Source organism: Peromyscus eremicus, chromosome 2 (genome assembly GCF_949786415.1).
Source record: "Peromyscus eremicus chromosome 2, PerEre_H2_v1, whole genome shotgun sequence".
Classification (NCBI taxonomy): Eukaryota; Metazoa; Chordata; class Mammalia; order Rodentia; family Cricetidae; genus Peromyscus; species Peromyscus eremicus.
Genome location: NC_081417.1, coordinates 22,101,934 through 22,113,209, shown reverse-complemented (window position 1 = coordinate 22,113,209; position 11,276 = coordinate 22,101,934). Strand labels below are relative to the sequence as shown.

At 42.8% G+C, this 11,276-nt stretch overlaps 1 protein-coding gene and 1 long non-coding RNA gene across 5 annotated transcripts in view; one reads left to right on the top strand and one right to left on the bottom strand.

Moving 5' to 3' along the window:
• Positions 1–1,364: 1,364 nt before the first annotated feature.
• LOC131904555 (uncharacterized) lies at positions 1,365–7,717 on the bottom strand. Its single transcript, XR_009377761.1, has 3 exons — positions 7,620–7,717; positions 3,427–3,577; positions 1,365–1,927 (listed from the first exon to the last, which is right to left on the bottom strand). It is a non-coding gene; the product is annotated as an uncharacterized LOC131904555 (long non-coding RNA).
• A 326-nt stretch (positions 7,718–8,043) lies between these two features.
• Positions 8,044–11,276, top strand: part of Wwp1 (WW domain containing E3 ubiquitin protein ligase 1) — a 132,629-nt gene continuing 129,396 nt past the window's right edge. For all 4 annotated transcript variants that reach the window (XM_059253903.1, XM_059253904.1, XM_059253902.1 and 1 more), the window contains exon 1: positions 8,044–8,162. The gene's annotated coding sequence lies outside the window, so the exon portion shown is untranslated. The remainder of the gene's footprint in view (positions 8,163–11,276) is intronic.

The window sequence follows — 11,276 nt, the reverse complement described above, 5'->3', positions numbered from 1 at the left end:
ACAGTTTTTGCTTTTTACTCTTTATTCTTTACTCTCTGGGGGCCTGCCACCCAGCTCCCAAATAAATACATGGAAACTTATCATTTCTTATATGTCTGGTCTTAGCTTGGCTTGTTTCTAGCCAGCCTTTCTTAAATTATCCTGACTATCTTTTGCCTCTGGGCTTTTATTTTTCTCTATTCTATATATCTCTCTTTACTTCTTACCTCATGGCTTGCTGTGTAGCTGGTGGGTGACCCCTGATGTCCTTCTCTCCTCCTCCTTTTCTCATTCCTCAATCTTCTCTTCCCAGATTTCTCCTCCTATTTATTCTCTATGCCTCCCAGCCCCACCTATCCTTTCTCTCACCTAGCTATTGACCATTCAGCTCTTTATTAGACTAATCAGGTATTTTAGATGGGCAAAGCCACACAGCTTCACAGAGTTAAACAAATACAACATAAAAGAATTCAACACATCTTTGCATCATTAAACAAATATCACAGCATAAACAAATATAACACATCTTAAAACAATATACCACAGCAGGAAATCTGATTGCATATATAAAAAAGACAAATACTTTGAAAAAAATATCAGTACACTGGGATTAGCACAGCAAAACAGGAAGCAATAGTGAATAAAGACACGCATCAAAAATAGTTTCTCCTTCTTCTCCCAGAATTCTCCTTATGTATGTTCTCTCTGCCTTCCAGGTCCACCTGTTTCACTCTCCTGCCTCACTATTGGCCATTTAGCTCTTTATTAGACCATCAAGTGTTTTAGACAGGCACAGTAACACATCTTCACAGAGTTAAAAGAAATGCAACATAAACAAAAGTGTCACACCTTAAAATAATATTCCCCAACACCTACCCACCCTTCCAAATACACATAGTATAATTTATAAAGATATTTTTAGAAGAGTAGAATGTTTTTAATAATCTCCAAAGAGGGAGAATTGTAAAACAAATATTAAGCAATAATTCACTAAAGACAATCTGGGCAAGGCAACTTATTCAGGAAATTAGGTTTTTATAAGTAAATCAAAAAAGTAAATTAAATGATAAAGGTTTTGGCAAAATCTCAGAGGGTTAGGATTTTAGTGATGTGTTTAACAGATATGTATTGAATCCACACAAAATGCCAGGCACTGTGCTGGCTTACAAAATGCAGAAGCAATCAAGATAAACTCAGCCTCTGCCTCCACACAGTGTACAGAAAGGCACAAAGTATTAGAAGTCATACAAGGTTTTTGGGTGAGACAGAACATTTCTGGGTCCAGTTGTGCTTAATCCAAGGATCTGGGATGTCAGACACAGAAACCAAGGACTGACTTAGGATAGTGGCTCCAGCAAAGATTAAAGACATGAACACTCTAGGAATAAGCAAGACAGAAGCAAGGTTTATTAATAAGAACTACAGAAAACTGAGAAATTGAGAAAAATTGAAACTCCTGAGAGGAGAAGGGGTGCCTAAGAGAGGGGGGAAAACCCAAGAATTTTTGTTTTTTGTTTTGTTTGTCTTACATTTTTATAGACACTGGACAAAGGCTGATTTAACTGCTAAGGGATTATAGGTTCTCTGCATTAGGATAGGCTGAGCCAAAGGAGGGCACACACATTCTATGCCCTCTTGGCCTCACCAGGAAGACAACTGTCATCTGTTCATTCTCTATCCACTCAGTTAGGAGCCGTCACACTTCCCTCTGTCTCTTGACTTACTTTTTTAGCAGCTGTGATGGTTATTCTTGGCTGTCAACTTGACTACATTGGGGATGAACTACAATCCAGATGTGGAGGGCACACCAATGAGAGATTTTCCCTTGGTCTGAAGTTGGTGAATTGACTTCTAGCCAGGATCTTTGAGGTAGGAAGACACACATCTTTAATCCAGATCTTGAATTGGGAGGACGCACCTTTACCTCTGGGCCACATCTTCTGGAAGCCTAAAAAAGACATGAAAGAAGGAAGTTTTGCTCTTTGCCTGCCCGTTCTCATCTTGCTAGCAAGTCCATTCCTTCACTGGCACTAAAGACTACTTCTTTGGGATTCCAGTGTCTACTGAAGACCAGCTGAGTCATCAGCCTTGTAGACTGAGCTACTTTGGGATTCTTGGACTTTCCATTCATAGCCAGCCATTGTTGGATTAGTTGGACCATGGTCCACTGTTAGTGATTCAAATAAATCCCCGTTCTATATATAGAAAAAGAGATTCATTCTATAAGTTCTGCTATTCTAGAGAACCTTGGCTAACTGTGATTAACACAGCAGCTGACCTTGACTATTGGCTGGCCGTTAGCTGTGGCTGGCACTGCCTTCATCCACTGTGCAGGCAGGTGCCTTGCTGATGGTTAAATAAACTAAGATCTCTTTGTTCTCACACTTACATAAGCGACTTGTACCTTGACCACAGCAGAGAGCTAACTCTATCACAGCCACAAAGATGTAACTGCAGTCTTGTCTATAATCCCAGCACTTGGAAGATAGAGACAGGAGGTTGAGAATCTTAATGCCAGCCTTAGCTAAGTAGTGAGTTCAAGGTCTGTCTAGGTTACATAAATCCTGTCTCCATAAAACCTCAAAAACATAAAGAAGAAAAAAAAGAGAGAGAGAGAAGAGGAGGAGTAAGAAGGAAGGAGAGGAGGGAGAGACAGGAAGAGGAGGAGGATCATTCTTTTTGAGTTTGTCTGTGAGGGAATTTCCAGACAGGAATAGTTTGTGGGCCCATGAGCTTAGTGAGGAAGACACAGTTTGGAGATGAGAGATTACCATCCTCGAAGGTCAATAGAACAGAAAAATGCAAGAAGTTCAAACATCTGATTCTTCCTCACTGAACAAGGTGTGTTTTTTCTCCTGCTGCTGTGAGTGTATGAGCCAATTTCCTAATATATCCGTGTGTGTGTGTGTGTGTGTGTGTGTGTGTTTGTGTGTGTGTGTTACTCATTCTGATTATCTGAAGAACTCTCATACAGTGAACAAAAATAAGATAGTTTTGTAAGATACAGTTGCTTCAATTTATTGTCAACTCTTATTTATTTATTTATTTATTTATTTATTTATTTATTTATTTATGCATGTATTTATTTGAGACAGATTCCCATTGTCTCACAGTGTAGCCCTGGCTGCTCTGGAACTCACTATGTCAACCAAGTTGGTCTCAAAGTCACAGAGATCCACCTGCCTCCATTGCCCAAGTGCTGGGATTAAAGGTATGTGACATTATGCTTGTCTATTATCTATTATCAGCTCTTTTTTTGAGGCAGGGTTTCTCTGTGTAGTTTTGGTGCCTGTCCTGGAACTCACTCTGTAGACCAGACTGGCCTCAAACTCACAGAGATCCTCCTGGCTCTGCCTCCCGAGTGCTGGGATTAAAGGCATGCGCCACCACCGCCTAGCCCTGCTATCAACTCTTAAGTCTAATATCCTTGATACCATTGTGCCTTACCTGACAATGAGTAGGAGGGAGTTGCTCCCAGGTAGGTAGTTTGGCTAATTTCTCTGCCTTGGGAGGAGTCCTGAAGGAAGCAGCAGGTTGTTTTGAGTGGCACTGCCAAGTAGAGAGTTCAGGCTTTCACTAGCTGTAGAGGGCAACGGCACTAGGAAAGGTGAACAATGAGAGGAGCACTCAAGTGAATGATGGATCTGAAGCAAAGCTGTCCTTACCCATTAGCACACATGGGAGAGGAAACTCAAGGTACAGGGGAACGTGGACAGGCTGGTGCAGATAGCATAGTGCTGGGAAATTGGGTTCGTGTCTGAGTGGGGATGGAAGTTATCTTGTTCATTATAGAATGTTTAGTACTACTCTCCAGATGGCAATCAAAACCACCTTCCTAAAAAATCATCTCTCTCTCTCTCTCTCTCTCTCTCTCTCTCTCTCTCTCTCTCTCTCTCTCTCTCACACACACACACACACACACACACACACACACACACACACAACTTCAAGGCATCACTGAATTCCTCTGCAATGCAAAATTGTCCCAGGTTAAGAACCACTTTAGTGAACTTGTTCTCTATTGCTGGATATCAAACTATGTCCCAAGACTCGGTGGCTTACAATTATAATGAAGCCATTCCATTAAATTCATTGTTCTGAGGGTCAGGCAGGTGAATGACTTAACTGAGTGGTTTTGGTTTCATATCTCTGTGAGACTGTGGTCAAGATGATATCCTTTGAAGTACTGAAGATCCAATTCACTTCTCTAAGTTACTCAAGTGGTAATTGGAAGGGGGCCTCAGCTCCTTCCTGGTCTCAGGCAAGATGCCATAGTTTCTTACAATGTGGGTTCCTTCTCAGGGCTGCCTAGCATGTCCTTACTTGCTAGTGATCTGAGGGGGCAGAGGCGGGCCTTTTGTATTAGGCTTTTTCTTTTAGGCCACTAACCAGCTCCCAAATCATGACACGGAAACTGATTATTAGTTTTGAATGCTCAGTCTAGCTTAGGCTCATTTCTGGCTAGCTCTTTTAAATTAACCTGTTTATCTACGTTTTGCCTTGGGGCTTTTTACTTTTTCTTATTTTCTTTCTGTATGTCTTACTCTGTGTCTGCCAGCTGGCACTGCCCGGCTTCTTGTTCTCTTCTCTTTCTCTCTTATTCCTCTTGAGCCTAAATTTCTCCTATTTATTCTGTTTTTATTCTCCAATTTATTCTACTTCTCCTATTATTCTATTACTCTAATTTATTCCCTGCCAGCTCCTGCTATCCTTTTTCTGCCTAGCTATTGGCCATTCAGCTTTTTATTAGACCAATCAGGTGCCTTAGGCAGGCTTGGTGAAATAAATTCAACACATCTTTACATAATTAAACACACATCCTTACATCATTAAACAAATGCAGATGAACAAAGGTAACACAACTTTACACAGTTAAAATAATATTCTGCAGCATAATGAAATATTCTACAGTACCTTTTTATGACCCAATGTCAGAAGTGACAACTCAGCTTTGTTATGTATGTTAGAACCACGTTGCCAACTGTGGGCCATACTGGAAGAGAATTAGGCTCTAGTTTGTGAGGGAAGAAGTGTCCACAAATTTGTGAACACATTTTTTAAGACCACTACCATTGGAGAAAAGTCCTTTAGCAAATAGAATAGAAAGCACCATGAGCTACTTAGAGAAAAATATTATTTCATCACTCTAAGACAAATGCTAGATGATTGTTTAGTGAAACAGTAAATTGTTAAGCAAGTAGAAAACAGACAAATTATATGCTGTTAGGATGAAATGGATGTGTGAAGTCTAAAAGAAAACAAAAATAAAAGAAGACAAATGTTTCACCTAAATCAATATCTATATATATGAAGTGGCAGTGAATAGTTCTGTAAGAAAGTGGGTAATGATGGATAAGTACACATTTGCTCGCATGGAATGAACCACGATCACTTGGGCACAGTAATCTCATATAGTGATGTGGAAAAATTGGTAATAACACAGCAACAGTAGTTTGTTGACTAGCCTATGTGTTAGATGTCTGTAAGTATTGTACTTGTAGCAAATTATTTTTTACTATATCATGTAGTCATCACCATACCAGTTTTCTAGCTTAGGGACAATCAGATCAAGGAGCTCATAGCTTGTGGTGGCAACTGGGCTGGCACATGCATTTAGGCAGCATGGGTGCAATGGCTCTGACTCACAATACTTCCAGGGCCCAGAAAACCGGTTTAAATCCCATGAAGATTGAAGGGAAAAATGTAAATACCAAATACAGTTCTTTAAAGTATAATATCAACACATTTTCCATGGACCAATGCAACCAGAAAATACAGTTTGCAGAGGTTTTTGTTTGTTTGTTCAGATGGAAGAGGAGGCCTCTCGGGTAGTTTCTAAGGTCCTGAAAATGAGAATTCACTTGCAGTGGCAGAGCTATGCTTTGATCCCAGCAATGTGTCACCTAAGCCTACATTTTCCCTGCAAGGCAACTTGCCAATGAGTTTCAAAAGGGCTAAACTTATTCACACCCTGTGATTACTTTGGAGGAGTTGAGACGGTAAACAAGGACATGGGAAATGATTGATGAAAAGATACTTATAACAGTGTTCATTGAAAACTAAGGAAATATTCAATAAAAACAAATGTTTGATATTAGGTATGTACTTTGGGATAGGAGAAGCCCAGGAACTTCTTATAGGACCACAGGGAAAGGGGAAAATCTGAGCCACTGGGATTGAGACAGTGAGGCAGAGCAGGCAGAAGAAGGCCTTTGCGCAAGCTCTGGAGGAAGGCAGCCCTCGAAGGGTGTTTTGAAGCAGCTGCTGCATTTATTTAAAGAAATCTTATAGCAAAAAGGTCCAGGCCATGTTAAGGCAGCACGGTTTAAACACAGAGCCAAGTGAGCACATTCAGTGATCTCCTAACAACACAAACAGCATATGAGCTTGAAGGTGCTTTGAAAAGTACATTGTCATAAAAGCTGAGGAGCCAATGAATTCAACCAGTAGAGTGATGTGGTGGTTGGTGTTCACTGGAAACTTGTCAGGATCTAGATTCACTGGGAGACAGGCCTCGGACATTGCCTATTAAGGATTATCTTGGTTATGTTAACCGAGGTGGAAAGACCAATCTTAAGTGTGGGCAGGGCCATTCTATGGGCAATGGATTCTGGACTACATACAATAAAGAAACATGATGAGCATGCCTCTCTCTCTGCTTTCTGACCTCTGATTTATTGTGACCAACTGTATCGAGCCCCTGCAACCAGATATGTGCCAGAATAAACTCCTATATTCTCAAGTCGTTTTTGACAGTATTTTACCACAGCAAGAGGAATAGAATGGTGACAAGTAGAATTGTCATGTACATTTTCGAGTGATTTTTGTGCATCATGTGCACACGCACCTAACTTATATGTGAAGTTGGGGGCAGTAACTACTGTACCAGAGTGGAAGAGAATGTATATGTGTTCATTCAAGAGGTATTTACTGAGTCCTACATATACTCATGGAATCTTAGTATTCTTATTATTCTATTCTTTCAAAATTTACAACGACACAAAAAGAGTGACTCAGAAAAGTGGTTTAAAGTCAACAAAAAATTTGCACCAGAGGAGCTTTAAAAGGTGATTATACTGAGAAGTTGTTACTTGTGGGGCAGTGAGGTTAAAGACATGTTAAGGCGTCACAGGCAACCAGCATTTCTGAATTTCTGAAGCAAGAGAACCAGTAGACTCTGGGGTGGGTGTAAGTAATTTGTGGGGCCTAGGTGAGGTGTTTGGCTAACAACTAACTACAATGCCGGAAGAACTTTGTTCTTTCTCTGAAGTAGAACAGCAGGCCATATGGTAAGTGGTCATCACTGACTTGTATTTGCAGTGTGACCTTTCTCACGAGAGCAATGTAAATCACCAACAGAGCTTTTCTAACCAGTTGACTCATTGTGTAATGGAGTCAAGAGACGCTACCTTTCAAGATTGCTGTACTGCTTAGCTGCACGGATCCGTGCATTTGCTCAATCAGCAGCAGCTTTGTTATTGGGCCAGCGTGGTGCCAAGGGAACAATTTGATTACCAACACAAATGCAAGTCTTTTCGTGTGACCATTTGCTAATGGACCCTAAATATTAAGCTACGTCAAAGAGTGTTCATTCGCAGCCTCCTTTTGCTGTGAAGTGCTGGAGTAAGCACGTAACTGACCGGAGGATCTTTCCCGAGGCTGTGCACGAGGCTCTGCAGCTGACTGAACAGACCAGGTAACACTAAGCTTCCAGCTTCGAAAGTCCCCACCGGCTTCCTGGCGGCGGCCCCGCCCCCTTTCCGGCTCTGGACCCGCCCCTTCCCTCCTATTGGTTGACTTGCATCTCCGCTCGACCGTCGCGAAGACCCGGAGCCGCGGAGCCGTCCTCGGGAGGGCTCGGCGGGCGCTCGCTGCGCATGCTCGTGGGCCGCGGGAGTCCGCGTCTGGACGAGAGGCTCGGAGCGGCCCCGGCGGGGAGGCGCGCCCGTGCGCGGCCCCGGCGTCGCGAGTACGCTGCGCGTCCCCGAGAGAGGGAGGTGTGGGCCGGGGTGGGGTGGGGGGAGGGCCGGGTGTCGGCGCGCTTGGCGTGCGGGATCCGGGTGGCTGCGGGCGGCCTGGGCTGCCCGGCCGACGCCTGCTGCGAGATGGCGATCTTGGGCGCGGAGGGCTGAGGAGGCGCCGCCGCGGTGGCCGCGGGCCCCGGGAGCCGCAGCTCGGCGCGGGTAAGCACAGTGGGACGCGGGAGGGAGCCTGGAGGGCGGCCGGGCCGGAGTTCGCTGGGGTGGGGTCGCCGGGCTTGCCCCGAGCGGGCGCTGGCACCAGCCGGTGCGGGTGACACCGGAGCCCGGCCAAGTGTCTCGGGGACTGCAGTGCTCAGCCTCCTGGCCGGCGGCTCGCTAGCCTTCCGGCTTGCCTGCCTCGGAACTGCTGCCCTGACTTTCACCGGGATCCCACCGGCGCGAGCCGGGACGCCAGCCTCGGAACGTCCTTTCCTGACATGTTTTTAGCGTTTCAGGGTTTTTCACTGACTCCGCACCTCCTCCCACCAACACCCCCAATCTCTACCTTTGGTGACCTGGTAGGTTCAAGTGACCTTGCAAATTTTTCTAATCCCCATCTTGTGATTTGGGCCGTTTCCTTTAAATCTTCTTTTAAGATTTAAGTGTGGTTAGGATTGGTACTTTGCCCATCGCCTTTACAGTCTTTAAATGATCAGTTTTGTGTGCCTAAGGACTCTGTGTCCCTTTCCTTTACTCCTAGGTTTGGAGTTGAAGTTCCTCTGCTTTAAGCGATCATAAGAAGCCTTTATTACCAAAAAGAAGATGTATCTGTTACACTTTTGAAATATTTTACTCTTCCACCATAAAATAATTCACAGATATCTGATATTTTTTTATTAGATTTTTTAGGTTTTTGTGTGCAGTACGATTGAATTTCCGCTCTTAAAATGCTGCAAAAAAAAAAAAAAAACAAAAACAAAAACAAAACAAAACCACTCAGAGTTATCTTCCCACTCCCGTTTGGTGCTTTTTTTGTTTTTTGTTTTTTGTTTTTGGTTTTCTCTCATGAAATACCAGTTTCACAGTTGTCTGTAAGTTTCTGCAAGAGTTTATACTTATGTATAAATCCACTTGACATGTCTCACCAAGTCTGTAACTGTTAGTAAAACTTACCTTTTAGAAAAGACATTCTTTCATTTATCTGACTTGCACTAGCCATGAAGTAATATACTTAAACTGACTGAAAAGTATCGTTTTTTAATAACTAGTTAACATTTTAAATTCAAAGTATAGTGACCAAGTGTTGGGAGCTGTTGAAATTGAGATGTGTGAAGAATGTGGCTTAGCTCTTTGAGACATAGATTATTAACATTTTCAAACAGTTCTTCACATAACGTTCAGAGCTGCTTTTGAAACTCAGGACATGGCTGATCAGGTCTCTTGCCTTCAAAGAGATGTAATCTCTTCAGCTGGTTGAAATTTCTTTCACATCCTTGCACAGTTATTAAGCATCAACTGTGTGACAGTGTGAGTTTATATTGGGGTGTATTATATTGATGAAATGATTAGCAGCTTCTGTCTTTGCAGCATAAGGAGGAAGGTATGTATGTTAGATTATACACAAATGCTCCTTTTATGTTTGTGTGAATAAATGGCAGGATCTCACTGTGTAGCCCAATTTGGCCTTGAAGTTGCCATCTTCCTGCCACAGACCTGAGCTCACAGGCCTATGCCACCATGCCTAGAATACCTTTGTGTGTGTGTGTGTGTGTGTGTGTGTGTGTGTGTGTGTGTGTGTGTGTGTGTTGGTTTCATAAATATAAAAATTCTCTCAATTCAAGATGAGAGACAATAGTTCTCAGATGAGTTAAGGGGCTTCTCTTTTGAAGATGCTGAATTGAAGGATGACTGATTTTTCGTAAGCAGGGAAAGGTGATTCAAGAAGAAGGATCTAAGAGGATTTGGATGGTGTCTAAAGGATTTGTACTTAGGATGTAAGGTAAGCAAGCCTGTAATAAAAACCAAGACCAGTAACAAAATTTTTCTTTTTTCTTTTTGAGACAAGGCTTTGCTATGTAGCCGTGACTGACCTGGAACTTGCTTGCTATGTAGACCAGACTGGCCTTAAACTCATAGATATCCACCTCCCTCTGCCTTCAGAGCCCTGGAATTAAAGGGGTGTGCCACCACTCACGGCATAAGAGTATGTATGGTTAATGTCAGACTAATGACTAGGTTACTAGGCAGTGATGGGTCCACAGATGATTTTTGAGTTGGGAGTGAAACAATTTTAAACCTTTGTTTGGAAGAATTAATCTAGTAGCATTGGGTAGTATGAGTTGAGGTGGGAAGAACCTGAAGATTCATAAACCTCAGGATTTCCATCATCATAGGTAGCAAGGGTCTGAACAAATGGAATGGACAAAGAAAGTAGGATAGAATTTGGTGATCAGGTAAAAGAAGAAAGTTAAAATAATTGGCAAGATGACTCTGGGTAAAGGTGCTTTCTGCCAAGCCTGATGACCTCATTTCGTTAATAGGAACCCACTGGGTAGTAAGGTAATCTACTCCCAAAGTTGTTCTCTAACCTTCGTACTTGCCCAGTGACACAAGCACATCTTCTACCCACAAAAGAATTGTTTTTCTTTTTTTCCTTTTTTTTGAGACAGAATCTCACTATGTAGCTCTAGTTGTCCTGGAACTTACTATGTAAACTGGGCTGGTCTTGAACTCACAGAGATCTGCCTGCATTGTTTCCTCAGTGCTAGGATTAAAGGTATGCACTACTATGAGCTAAAGTAGTTGTTTTTATAAAAGTTAAAATAGCCGGGCGGCAATCGCGCACACCTTTAATCCCAGCACTCGGGAGGCAGAGCCAGGCGGATCTCTGAGTTCAAGGCCAGCCTGGTCTACAGAGCAAGATCCAGGACAGGCACCAAAACTACATAGAGAAACCCTGTCTCAAACCCCCCCACCCCCCATCCCCCCCAAAAAAAGTTAAAATAATGGTTCTGATTCAGGTCCGTAGAGAGACTAGTGGTAGCTTAGCCATATTATCCTTAGTAAGAGATCATAAGGTTCATAGTCTTTTGGGGATTGCTAACCCTTGTTGAAACTAAAGAAATCTGTTGGCCAGATGCACCTGTGCTTTGTGGATGTGATTTTAGGGTAGTCTGTGGATTACATGAAGCTCCTACATGAAACTCATGGGCTGTCTATTGGGGGGGGGGCTTCAGAATTACAGGAAAGTTAATGACCCTGACTGTAGACATATATTGTACAAGTACCTAGAGACAGAATTAATGCACTGTGTTGTGCCTCACACTTTCTATGATA